This window comes from Phocoena sinus, chromosome 9 (genome assembly GCF_008692025.1).
Source record: "Phocoena sinus isolate mPhoSin1 chromosome 9, mPhoSin1.pri, whole genome shotgun sequence".
Taxonomy (NCBI): Eukaryota; Metazoa; Chordata; class Mammalia; order Artiodactyla; family Phocoenidae; genus Phocoena; species Phocoena sinus.
Genome location: NC_045771.1, coordinates 56,977,202 through 56,991,236, shown reverse-complemented (window position 1 = coordinate 56,991,236; position 14,035 = coordinate 56,977,202). Strand labels below are relative to the sequence as shown.

The following is a 14,035-nucleotide window of genomic DNA, read 5'->3' as shown; positions in this document are numbered from 1 at the left end:
AGCAACTAAGCCTGTGCACCACAGCTACTGAGCCTGCGCTCTAGAGCCCGTGTACCACAACTACTGAGCCCGTGTGCCTAGAGCCCGTGCTCCACAGCAAGAGGAGCCACCAAAATGAGAAGCCCGCACACTGCAACGAAGAGTAACCCCCGCTTACCGCAACTAGAGAAAGCCCGCACATAGCAACGGAGACCCAACGCAGCCATAAATTAATTAATTAAATTAAAAAAAAATTTTCTTGAATAAGTTTCTCTGTCTCCTGTCTGATATAAAGATGAGCTTTCTTAAGAAAGATTAGGCTAGATATTCTTTACCCATATTTACAGCAAAGTGTATAAAATTTTGAACCTATTTTCTATCATTATCAAATAATGCCACTACAACTGGTAGTGCATTACTTTAAAATAATCATTGGTGCAATCCATATGTATTTTGTACTGCAAACCTTCAAATAGACTGGAGATCTAGGTAGGCAAGAATCAGGTGAGTACATATTTGTTCAAGAAACTCTTTCACAATAGAACTTTTACTACGGTGGCTCTATCTGCCCTCACCAAGTAAATTTTTCATTTAAATTTTCATTTCTAAGGCTATTTTCTCTTCAGAGCTTAGTATGCTTTATCTCAGTCTGGTATCAATATGCATCAGAGGAAGTAAGGTTTTACAGATGAAATTTTGCCTTGGAAATTAATCTATGTACAGTTTTCCTTCCTGTTCAAGTTTTGAGCTAAAATGCTGAAAATGAAAACCATTTCTAGACTCCATGAATGCCCTAATCCTAAATTCTTCCTGAATTGTGAAGTGGAAAGTTAAATCGTTTTTGTTGGAAAACTCCCTGTTCAGTGGGTCCAGATCAGCACTCAGATGATGTCAGCAAATGTTACATTTTTTTCCAATTATGAAATGAATCATGGGGCGCTAGCCAACCCCAGTCAGTCATTAAATACAGTTATTTTGGCCGATACATTGTTGTCCTGCCAGAAAACACAGGTGTTTTGTTTTTAAAGAATTTTAAAAACATTTCTTTAAGAAAAGATTACATTAACAATCCTTCAGCACAAGCAATATAAGAGCATAAATGAGAAGGTGGTATTTATAGAGAATTTGTGTGGCAAGGGTAGGGATTATATTTTCATATATGAAAGAGTTGCTTTATGTCCAAGGAATTGAAACATATGGGCTATGATGTATAAAGACAGTGATATATGACCATGCATATTTAAACATCTATACACAGAGTCTTAAGAGTTCAATGAAAGGCACCTTATAAACATGAATTATTATTATTGAGAACAAACTTTCTTGGACTGGGATTTTCAAAGCATGTTAATTTATTCGTTCTATGATGATTCCCGAGGCTTTCAACTTCATAGTCTCAAAATGATGGCATGTACATCTGTCAATATCAAATATCTACTAGTTAATAGTAGAACTAGAGCTGTATTTTCATTTGGAGGTAATTCCTTGCAAGACGAATGAGCATAATATTTTTCAATTGGCCCAATAGTCATAATGACAATTTTTAATCATTTTGTGTGTTTTGTTATATCCTTACACTTAACTCTTTTTTTTCTCCCTTTCAATCTACTGTCTTCAATTTACATATCTCTAAATCATTCCTAAACAAAGCAGCTGCTTTCAGTTGATTCATCTAAGGAATTTGATTATCTCATCCAAACTATGACATCTTGAATCATGCATTAGTGGCATGCTTATGGAATGAAGCAGTTTTCTGTTTCAAAATGACTTTTTTCTCTGTGTGTGCAAGAGAGTATGAATATCACATATCTATAATCTTCAGAACTCCAAAGCTAATGCAATAGTCAACTTCTCATCTGGGTTAAAACTATGTTTAAAAAGAACAATGAGTTTTATCAAATGCTTTTTCTGCATCTATTGAGATGATCATGTTGTTTTTGACTTTTCTTTTGTTGATGTGGTATATCACATTGATTCGTGTATGTTGAACCATCGTTGTGACCCTGGGATGAGTCCAACTTGATCATGGTGTATGATCTTTTTTATGTGTTGTTGGATTCAGTTTGCTAATATTTTGTTGAGAATTTTTATATCTATATTCATCAAAGATACTGGCCTGTAACTTTCTTTTTTGGTAACATCTTTGTCTGGTTTTGGTATCAGGGTGATGATGGCTTTGTAGAATGACTTTAGGAGTGTTGCCTCCTCTTCAATCTTTTGGAAGAGTTTGAGAAGAATCAGTATAAGTTCTTCTTTGTATGTTTAGTAGACTTTCCCAGTGAAGCTGTCCGGTTCCCCAGGGAGTTTTGTTTGCAGGGAGTTTTTTGTTTGTTTGTTTTTTTAATTACATATTCGATTTCACTTCTAGTGATTGGTCTGTTAGACTTATCTATTTCTTCTTGATTCATTTTGGTGGATTGTAGAAACTTGTCTATCTCTTCTAGGTAGTCCAATTTGTTGGCATATAATTGTTCATAGTATTCTCTTTTTTTTTTTTCTGAGTATAGCATGTATAATTTTTATTCTGGAAACATAAAAGTTTTAAATATTCAAAAGTAAAATTACATCAATAATGTAGATACAACTCTAAAATTGAATATAAACAGAAACAAATTAACCTTGTTGTATTTCAAATAAACATCATAACTTCAGAGAAAAAAAACAAATGAATCAGGTAATTTTGAACACAGTCCTTTACCCTCAGTGTAAAAATAAGAAAGAAATGCCAACAGATCTTAAACTCTGTAATTGGTTGGAAATTTCAGGATTTTTTTTTTTAGTTTTTCACTTTAATAAACACATATCTTTTAAAAACCCAGCTTAAGATATAATTCACAACCATACGATTTACCCCTTTAATGTATACAATTCAGTGGTGTTTAGTATAGTCACAGAGTTGTGCAACCATCACCAAAATCAATTTAGAACGTTTTCATCGCCCCAAGAAGAAACCCATTAGCACACACTACCCATTCTCCCCACCACCCCAATCTCCTTTCTAGCCTTAAACACCTATGTTTGTAGATTTTATTCTGGACGTTTCATATAAATGGAACTCTCAACATGTGACCTTCTGTTATTGACTTCTTTCTTGTAGGATAATGTTTTCAGGGCTCATCCATGCTGTAGCCGGTGTCAGTATTTCAGTATATACCACAGTATATCTATTCATTCATCATATTCTCTTACGGTTTTTTGTATTTCTGTGGTGTCAGGTGTTTCGTCTCCTCTTTCATTTCTTATTTTGGTTATTTGGGTCCTGTGGTTATTTGGGTCCTTTGGTTATTTGGTTATTAAGTTCATTGATTTTGTTTACCCTTTCAAAACACCAGCTGTTGTTTTTATTGGGTTTTTTTTTCTATTGTTTTTTATTCTCTATTTTATTTCCTCTCTGTTCTTTATTATTTCCTTCCTTCTGCTGACTTTAGGTTTTGTTTGTTCCTCTTTCTCTAATTCTTTCAGGTTATTTGGGATTTTTCTTGTTTATTGAGGAAGGCCCGTATTGCTATGAACTTCCATCTTAGGACTGCTTTTGCTGCATCCCATAGATTTTGTATAGTTGTGTTTTCATTGTCATTTGTCTCAAGGTATTTTTAAATTTCTTCTTTGGTTTTATCATTGAAAAATTCAAAATTCAACATCCATTCATGATAAAAAAACTCTTACCACGCTATTTATGACAAAGCCACAGCCAATATAATACTCAACAGGGAAAAGCTAAAAGCCTTCCCACTAAAATATGGAATAAGACAAGGATACCCACCCTCACTACTTCTATTCAACATAGTATTGTAAGTCCTAGCCATGGGAATCAGACAAGAAAAAGAAATAAAAGGTATCCAAATTGGAAGGAAAGAGGTAAAATTGTCATTATATGCAGGTGACACGATATTATATATAGAAAGCCCTAAAAGACTCCACACGATAAATACTAGAACTGATAAACAAATTCAGCAAGGTAGCAGGATACAAGATTAATGTACAGATTCTTTACACTAACGATGAAATATCAAAAAGGCAAAGTTAAAAAAAAAATCCCTTTTAAAATCACATTTAGGGCTTCCCTGGTGGCACAGTGGTTGGGAGTCCACCTGCCAATGCAGGGGACGTGGGTTTGTGCCCCGGTCTGGCAGGATCCCACATGCCACGGAGCGGCTGGGCCCATGAGCCATGGTCATTGAGCCTGCGCGTCTGGAGCCTGTGCTCCACAACGGGAGAGGCCACAACAGTGAGGGGCCCACATACCGCCAAAAAAAAAAAAAAAAACACATTTAAAAAATACTTAGTAGTAAACCTGACCAAGGAGGTGAAAGACTTAACATGCTGAGAACTGTAAAACACTGATAAAAGAAATTGAATATTATTTAAAGAAATGACAAGATATCCCATGCTCTTGGATTGGAAGAATTAATATTGTTAAAATGGCCATACTACTCAGAGCAATCTACAGGTTTAATGCAACCTGTAAATCAAATTCCCATGACATTTTTCACAGAACTAGCAGATTATCCTAAAATTTATATGGAATCACAAAAGACCCATAATTGCCAAAGCAATCCTGAGGAAAAAGAACAAAGCTGGAGGCATAACCCTCCCAGGCTTCAGACAATACTACAAAGCTACAGTAATCAAAACAGCAGGGTATTGGCACAAAAAACAGACATACATATCTGTGAAACAATAGAGAGCCCAGAAATAAACCCACACACCTACAGTCAATTAATCTTTGACAAAGGAGTCAAGAATATACAATGGAGAAAAGACAGTGCCTTCAGCAAGTGATGTTGGGAAAACTGGACAGCCTCATGTAAATCAATGAAGTTAAAACACTTCCTCACACCATACACAAAAATAAACTCAAAATGCATTAAAGACTTAAATATCAAACAGGATGCCATAAAACTCCTAGAAGAGAACATAGGCAGAACATCTCTGACATAAATCATAGGAATGTTTTCTTAGATCAGTCTCCCAAGGCAATAGAAATAAAAATAAACAAATGGGACCTAATCAAACTTACAAGCTTTTGCACAGTAAAGGAAACCATAAACAAAACGAAAAGACAGGGCTTCCCTGCTGGCGCAGTGGTTGAGAGTCCGCCTGCCGATGCAGGGGACATGGGTTTGTGCCCTGGTCCGGGAAGATCCCACATGCTGCGGAGCGGCTGGGCCCGTGAGCCATGGACACTGAGCCTGAGCGTCCGGAGCCTGTGCTCCACAACTGGAGAGGCCACAACAGTGAGAGGCCTGTGTACAGCTAAAAAAAAAAAAAAAAAAAAAACCAAAAAGACAGCCTATAGACTGGGAGAAAATATTTGCAAATGATGCGACCCACAAGGCTTAATTTCCAAACTATACAAACAAACAGCTCATACAACTCAATAACAACAACAACAAAAACAACCCAGTCAGAAAATGGGCAGAACCCTTAAATAGACATTTCTCCAAAGAAGACTTACAGATGGCCAATAGACACATGAAAAGATGCTCAACATCTCTAATTATTAGGGAAATGCAAATCAAAACTACAATGAGGTATCACCTCAACCGGTCAGAATGGCAATCATTAAAAACTCCACAAAAAATAAATGCTGGAGAGGGTGTGGAGAAAAGGGAATCCTCATATACTGTTGGTGGGAATGTAAATTGGTGCAGCCACTATGGAAAACAGTATGGAGGTTCCTTAAAAAACTAAAAGGAGAGTTACCATATGATCCAGCAATCCCACTCCTGGGCATATATCCAGAGAAAACTCTAATTCAAAAAGATACATGCACCACAATGTTCATAGCAGCACTACTTACAATAGCCAAGACATGGAAGCAATCTAAATGTCCATCAACAGATGAATGGATAAAGAAGATGTGGTGTGTATGTATACACACACACACACACACACACACACACACAATGGAATACTACTCAGCCATAAAAAAGAAAGAAATAATGCCATTGCAACAACATGGATGGACCTAGAGATTATCATACTAAGTGAAGTAAGTCAGACAAAGACAAATATCTTATGATATCACTTCTATGTGGAATCTAAAATATGATACAGATGATCTTATTTACAAAACAGAAACAGACTCACAGACATAGAAAACAAACTTATGGTTACCAAAGGGGAAAGGGGGTGGGGGAGGGATAAATTAGTAGTTTGGGATTAGCAGATACAAACCACTATATATAAAATAGGTGAATAACAAGGTCCTACTGTATAGCTCAAGGAATTGTATTCAATATCTTGTAATAACCTATAATGAAAAAGAATATGAAAAGGAATATATATATACACACTTATGTATAACTGATTTGCTTTGCTGTACACCTGAAACTAACACAACATTGTAAATTAACTATACTTCAAAAAAGAACAATGATCTATTGACAAACATACTTTAGTAAACTGTTGATGAAAAATAAATTTTAGGGTATAAGTGTTGAAAATGGCATTTTAAATGTATTCTAAAATTGATTCTTAAGACCTAAATTGCCCAGGTTTCATTCCAGAGTTCCTAAATGCTTTTATTGCAGACTTTAATAAGACTTCCTCCTCAAAGTAATTATGGATATCTCATTTTTGAATGCCAATATGTACCATGATCATTCTTCAAATTCTGAGAGTGTCTTAAAAGCATATTTTAATCAACAGCACATTCAGAATTTCACTAATTTTTCACAAGTGTGTGGAATTCACTTGGAGTTACAGAAACATTTTTAAAATAATGAAAAGACTTCAATTATTTATGAAACAACTATTGCCCATACAAAATTGAATGATTCTGTAATAGTCTGGTAGAGGATCAGCTATTGTTCAACTAAATGCTAGGGACAATTTGCAAAATGAAATAATTCATATCAATGACCAGATTTTATACTATGGTGACATGATTTTTAAAAAAACATATCTATGAACATATAACTCCTACATCATTTCATTCTTTCAATTTTAAATGTGGCAAATTCTGTTATCAAGCATAATTGGGGAATATGTTCTGCTTAATCAAGGTTCAGTTTATATAAATGGTTTAAAAATTTATATAGAAATATAAATACATAATAGATTATAACATATCTATGCACATATATACCAGCTTTCAAAGAATTTCAGTGCCTAAATGAGCCACTAAAACTTATTTAACCACAAATAAATGGTTAAACACAATCATCATCTCATTCTAGAATTTAATCCATGTGTATGACAATGTTTCTAAGGAAAAAAGCATATATAATTCTTGCCTGTGATGCCTAAAACTTTGTTCCTACATAAAGGACTCTCCTTACTCCCTGTTCCACTTGCCACCCCTGACCCTAAGCAGGCAATAGGAACTGGATTCCCACAGTTCGTACCCAGTGATGGTAGCCTCTAAAGCCTGATGATCATTTGAGGAGGTGCAGAGGCTGAGGGTAAACTCCAGAAGGCTGAAGAGCTATGATGGAGTGACCAGAGCTCCTCCTCAAAATTCTACGGAAATCTGGGTCAGGGAGGAGAGAATACTTAAGACAAGAACTTGAAGATAAATTTTCAATCTGATAAATTACGTGAGATTATTCACATAGCAAAAGGATTACAGTGTGTCCCAGGGACATTTGAAGAAACACATTTTCAAGCATTATGAAACACAACTCTTTAAATAATTACAAAGAAAAAAATTAGCTAAAATGTTATAGCTACTGATAATTCGCAAAAGTGGAAGTTTGCATATCCATTTATTTTATTTTTTTGAGGTACGCGGGCCTGTCACTGTTGTGGCCTCTCCCGTTGTGGAGCACAGGCTCCAGACGCGCAGGCTCAGCGACCATGGCTCACGGGCCCAGTCGCTCCGCAGCATGTGGGATCCTGCCGGACCGGGGCATGAACCCGTGTCCCCTGCATTGGCAGGCGGACTCTCAACCACTGCGCCACCAGGGAAGTCCTATTTTATTTTTTAATATAAAACTATGGACCATTGTTCACCAGTGTTTACAATAAAGTAAACAATATACAGTTGGATAACGTTCTGATTACTACAAATTTATTGCTTTTCTATGCTTCTGCTGAACCAGTAACACAGATACTGAAAAGATTGAGCCTGTGTGTAAGGAATCAGTTGGGGGTAAAGAAAAAACATATAGATCAATAGTTTAGATTACAAAAGTTAATCTAAACTATTTATTTAAATAGTTTTATTTATTTAAGTTAATCTAAACTATTTATTTAAAATTTATTCTATCAGGTCCTAGATTGACAACATCTCTAACAACCTGGTTAGGTTTCCATGAGCAAAGTCTTAGACATCCTCTTAGTCAGTACAGCACAGGGATTTCAACTTCTAGTAAAGAAGAAGTTCACTAGAAGAAACCTTTAAATGTCCATTTAACTAAGTCTTGCTTGGCTAATTGAAACACACCAGGATTTTTCTAGTTTTCTCATCTGGGTGGGGAGATTCTTGGTAGTGATAAAATTTTTCCTGTCAGGAGTTTTGCAAATAAACTTCCATTTATATGACTGTAGTTATAGATATGGATTCAGATACAACTGCTTTTATTGTCCAATTTAAGTTATTTACATTATATTTAAATTTTCCAATTAATTATGGAATCATCTACCTAATTTGAAAGGTTAAGCCTTCAGGAAAATTTTCCATTTAACTTGAACGCATTTATTTCTTAGGCTGCTCAGAGCGATGGCATCCCAGAAATATGGGCTTATCCCTGCTTATGAATTGGCATTTTTGTTTCGGCAAGTGTTTTTAAAAAATAAAAGAAGGAAAAGAAAATCATTTACATATGTGTTTTATGTATACACACAAAAAACCCCCTCATAAGCGAAAAACCCGGAATGGTCCTTAGGCATATATGAGTTAAACACAATCTGATTGCGTAATGACTGTGGAGATTTCCTCCAACATTTAGAATATTTGTTCCCTAATGCAGAGAAAATAATATATCATGGTATCAAATGTTCTTTTCTGATAAAGGAAGCAACTAAGAAAGCTTTATTTATTTGTTTAATGTAACCAGTGCTATAGACTCAAAAAAACAAAAAAAAAAAGCCCTAACACTCCTTCAAAATGAACATACAAAACTTTATTTTCATTAGAATCTAGTTATTTCTTCACACTAATAAATGAAAAAAACCAAGACCCAGAGCTTATATGCATCAACTTATGTGTGTGTGTGTGTGTGTGTGTGTGTGTGTAATTATATATATGGCAATGCAAACAATTATTGAGCTTCATTTTCTGGACAAGAATGCCAAGTTAGTCTCTGAATAAAAAGCACTGCAATTTGAGGACACTTCATTTTTGCCTCTTTGGTCAGCACCAAGTCTGCCTCATCTGAATCTTCCCATTTCATGAGAAACACCAATTCTCCACTGCTGTCTGTGGCACCAGTTATTCATTCAGGGTCAGACCTCCCACAAAGCCTCTTGCTTTGCCCGGCGGCATCTCTCTTCTTTGATTCACTATCATCAGATTCGCTGCCAGATGAAGATTTTCTTTTTGTACCACCTTTTTCTGTACCAGCTGTTGGAGAATTAACAAATGTTTTAATTACCGCTGGGCAGTATAGGTTTTCTTCAGGTTCCTAGTATTGTCAGCATCTGTATTCCCTTCCACTTGAGGAAATAACCACCCCCTCCCTTTCACTACACGGCAGTTCTGTCTTTTTCCACTACCAATTCTTCAGGCTCTTCCTCTCTGACTTTTTACTCTTTGCATCCTGTTTCTTTCCCATGTTTTGCAATGCAGTTTTATTGGAGGCCATTTTTATTGCAAACTTGAAGAGATATTATTCCTTGCCTTCGAGCTGCCCTGAGGTATGCTTCATCTCTGGCCCTGCATGCCTCAGGCTCGAGTTCCCTTTAATCCTCATGTTTCAAGCTGCAGGTACAATCCCAAAGTCCTGGCCGAGCTGGGCAGGAGGGCTCCCATGGGTCTCACCAACATCTCTGCCTCAGGCCCCAGCAACCCCCCTCCTGCCGAAGCACCCCCTTGGTTCAGACAGCATCAGTCATTGCGTCTCTCCACAGGGGCAGAAGAGCAGAGTGGAAGTCTCACAAGACAGATATCCCTCATGTGTGGAGGACAGTAATAAAGGCACATCTTTGTGCATGAGAGCTCTCCCAACTCCTCCCTACCTTTGACCCTCACTTTCACAAGCCTTCCTCCTTGGCTGTCACTCCACAGGCCTCACCCTCCCCTGGTCATCTTTTTGACTCAAGCAGGAAAGAAGTCAGAAATGCATAAGGCTCACCATGGATTGGACAAAAGACTGAGGAATTATCTACATTTGACACACAGCTACTCTCCTTTTCTCATCAGGATATACTCGGTGAACATTTCCTGACAGAGCTGTACTGGAGGTAGCCCAGGGAATTTATTCTCTCTGTCTCTGACCTGGTTTTATCAAGGGACTGCTAGCAGGGAAGTAATAAAGGTAAGTGAACCCCCGAGGCTACATAAAACATATTTATAAGCAGGCATTTCTAGGCTGTGTCTCATCACAAGCTAACTGCAGTCTAGAGCTGGTCTTTCCAGCACATCCCCACTCCACTAAACTCCCTCAGTGTTTGGTAGCAGGTTACTGGGAAGAAGTGCAGGAAAAGATGCCATGTGCCTCAGTTAGACTGATATATTATCTAAAAATATTTGCACCCGTGAGTTCATTGTGTGGGAAAGAATCTTTTCAAAGAGCGTTGGTTGGGTTTTTGTCTGCTTGTGAAAGTAGTAGAAGATCAACTATAGAAAAAGCCCCAAAAGCATAAGGAGGAAAATAAAAATTATATGTCATTCCACCTCACAGAGACAACCAATGTAAACATTTTGAAATATTTCCTTTCAGCCATGAGAGAGAGAGAGAGTTACCACAATTGGGATCATATTTAATTATGTATGCATTTTTGTGTCTTGCTTTTTTCATTTAACACTACATCATTCATTTAATATTCAACAAATGTTAATGGACCATTATCAATCAGAAGTACACTTGTCAAAAAAAAAAAAGTACACTTGTCTCTGAATTCTATGAGAATTTTCTGATAATATTAAATACTCTTCAAAAGCTTTTTTTTTTAATTTGTTTATTTTATTTTTGGCTGCGTTGGGTCTTTGTTGCTGTGTACAGGCTTTCTCTAGTTGCGGCAAGCGGGGGCTACTCTTCGCTGCAGTGCGCAGGCTTCTCACTGCAGTGGCCTCTCTTGTTGCAGAGCATGGGCTCTAGGCGCACAGGCTTCAGTAGTTGTGGCACGTGAGCTCAGTAGTTGTGGCTCACGGGCTCTAGAGTGCAGGCTCAGTAGTTGTGGCCTACGGACTTAGTTGCTCCGCGGCATGTGGTATCTTCCTGGACCAGGGCTCAAACCCGTGTCCCCTGCATTGGCAGGCGGAATCTTAACCACTGCGCTACCAGGGAAGCCCCCAAAAACGATTTTTAAAAGATACAGTATTCAAAAAATTTACTGTTCTATAACATAATTAAATCATTCTCCAATTTTTGAACATACACATTAGTTCTTTTGTTGTAACAGCTTTATTAAAGTATTATCTGCGTTTATTTAAAGTGTAGAATTTGCTAATTTATGACTCATGAGTGTACCTATGAAACCATCATCACAATCAAGATAATAAACATATGCATCACCCACAAGAGTTTTCTTGTGCTCTTTTGTAATTCCTTCTGCCTGCCTTCCCCAACCCCACCCCTGTCTCCAGGTAACCTCTGATCTGTTTTCTGATGCTATAGGTTAGTTTGGATTTTTTTAGACTATTTTATGAATGGAACAATACACTATGTACTCTCTTTTGTCTGACTTCTTTCACTCATAATTATTTTGAGATTCACCTGTGTTGTTGTGCAGTCGGTAGTTTGTTTACTTTTATTGCCAAGTAGTATTCCATTGTATGGCTATACCACAATTTATTTATCCATTCACCTGTTGATGGACATTTTTGTTGTTTCCTATTTTTAAATGTTATTAGAAATAAAACTTCTGTGAACATTGCATGTATCTTTTTACAGCCATACATTTCTTTTTCTCTTGGATAGTCTGTACAAAGACTTACACACAAATGTTTTCGATTCTGAGGATGAAATAGATGTGTTGGTCATATGATGTGGATGCGGATACTTCTAAGAAACTGCCAAACTGTTTTCCAAAGTGGTTGAACCATTTTCATTTCCGTGAGCAGTTCATAAGAGTTCCACTTGCTCCAGGTCCTTGCCAACACCTGGCATGTTCAGTCTTCTCAATTTTGATATTCTAATAGGCATATGGCAGTATTACCTTGTGTTTTATTTTGCATATCCCTAATGAGTAATAATTTTGAGCATCTTTTCATATCCTTACCCAATCTATTGGGCAGATTTCTCAAATCTTCAATCATGTTTAACCGAAACTGATGACTTTCAGTCACAGAAGAGTCCTTCAAATTTTATTTTATTTTTTTGGCCATGCCTCGTGGCTTGCGGGATTTTAGTTCCCTGATCAGGGATCAAACCAGGGGCTCTGGCAGTGATAGTGCCGAGTCCTAACCCCGGGACCACCAGGGAGTTCACAGAAGAGTACTTCAAAATGTAAGTTCTTAGAACATTCTTACTTGTGCCATTTTGTCTCATTCTTATTCAAAGCACTCAAGATGGTCTTAGAAATAAAAGATTGATCATATTAGTAGATGATTAACAGGTGATGATGATGATAATTTAAAAGTCTTACCTAATCATCAGGTGGACAGCTGCAAAAAAATATATTTTAAAGAGGAATATCATTCTTAGTACCCACCACTACTTTCTAAAAGACCAAAGATCCCAAGATCACGTCAATTATGATACTACTTTAAGCCTTTCCTCAGAAATCTCCCCACTTCTTCAAGGTCCGTCCTGCTTAGCAATTCTGATCACTTCTGGCTCTTTTCTTCCACCCATTTCTCCCTCACACTTTCTACCCCACCCTATTTCACTCCCATTCCATTCTCCCCTCTCTCAGCAGATGGTCTGCTTCTTATTTTCTTGATTATTTCTATCAAGAAAATAATCTATCGGGTGTGATTTCTACTCCCTTCTTTTCCCCAATTTACAAACACATCTGCTTCTTCACTCATGCTTTCCCCCTCTGCCGTGTGTAAGAGAAACACATAGTTCTCTTCGTACCTAAGGCCAGCACTGCCTCCTCGAGACTAGATCTTTTTCCTCTCAATCTGAGGACATCTAGTATCTAGTATCTGTCTCTTTCCTGCATCTTCAATTCTTACCTAACCATTGACTTCTTTCCTTCTGCATCCAAACTTGTTTAAGGTTTTTACAGCTTAAGATCAAAACCTTCTTCCATTTTGTGTTTTTCTTCAGAAAAATCTTTCCTTCCCTTCAAAGCCAAGCTCCCAGAAAACAGATTCCCCTCACTTCCTCTTCCTCATCTGCCATTCATACCTTATTCCCTGCACTGTGGCCCAGTTCACCTCTTGGCCAATTTTTGCTAAGGACTTCAAAGGCCTCCTAATGGTCAAAGCTACTGGACACTGCTCAGCCCTGATCTTACCTGACAATATAGCTGCTTTTGACCCTCTTGAGAAACTCCCTTCCTTTGGTTTCTGTTTCACAATTCTTTTAAAATTGCTAAAGTGGTTTCTGTAATCTGCACCTGAACTCTGAATGATCTAGTGTCCTCCTGTACTTTATACTCCAAAAGGATTAAACAAACTCTTCGCACTGCCTCTACACACGATGCTATCTCATACTCCCCAATCTCTGATCATGGCGTTTCTTCTACCTGGAATGCCTTTCCCTTTTTATTTGCCCAGGGTACTTTAGTGAGATGAGAAACTTGGCACGTAATAAAGGAGCTGCCAAGGAACTGTGGTATGTAAATGTATCAGTCCCTAGGTTTGTAAAGCTAAAAGTTTCTCTGTAACATTTCTCCTAAATCTTTCTCCTATACCTAATTACTAATGACAAAATATATCACCTCAGATCATCAGTTCATTATACACCCATGAAACTTTGCTGATTTCCAATAGCCAACTACCATCTATTACTATCTCTCCTTTTTTAAAAAAAATACATTTTAAAATTCCATTTCT

General features: G+C 37.2%; 1 pseudogene; it reads right to left on the bottom strand.

Annotated features, from left to right (window-relative positions):
* Window positions 1-9,188: 9,188 nt before the first annotated feature.
* LOC116759663 lies at window positions 9,189-9,731 on the bottom strand (annotated as a pseudogene).
* Between the last annotated feature and the right edge of the window lie 4,304 nt (window positions 9,732-14,035).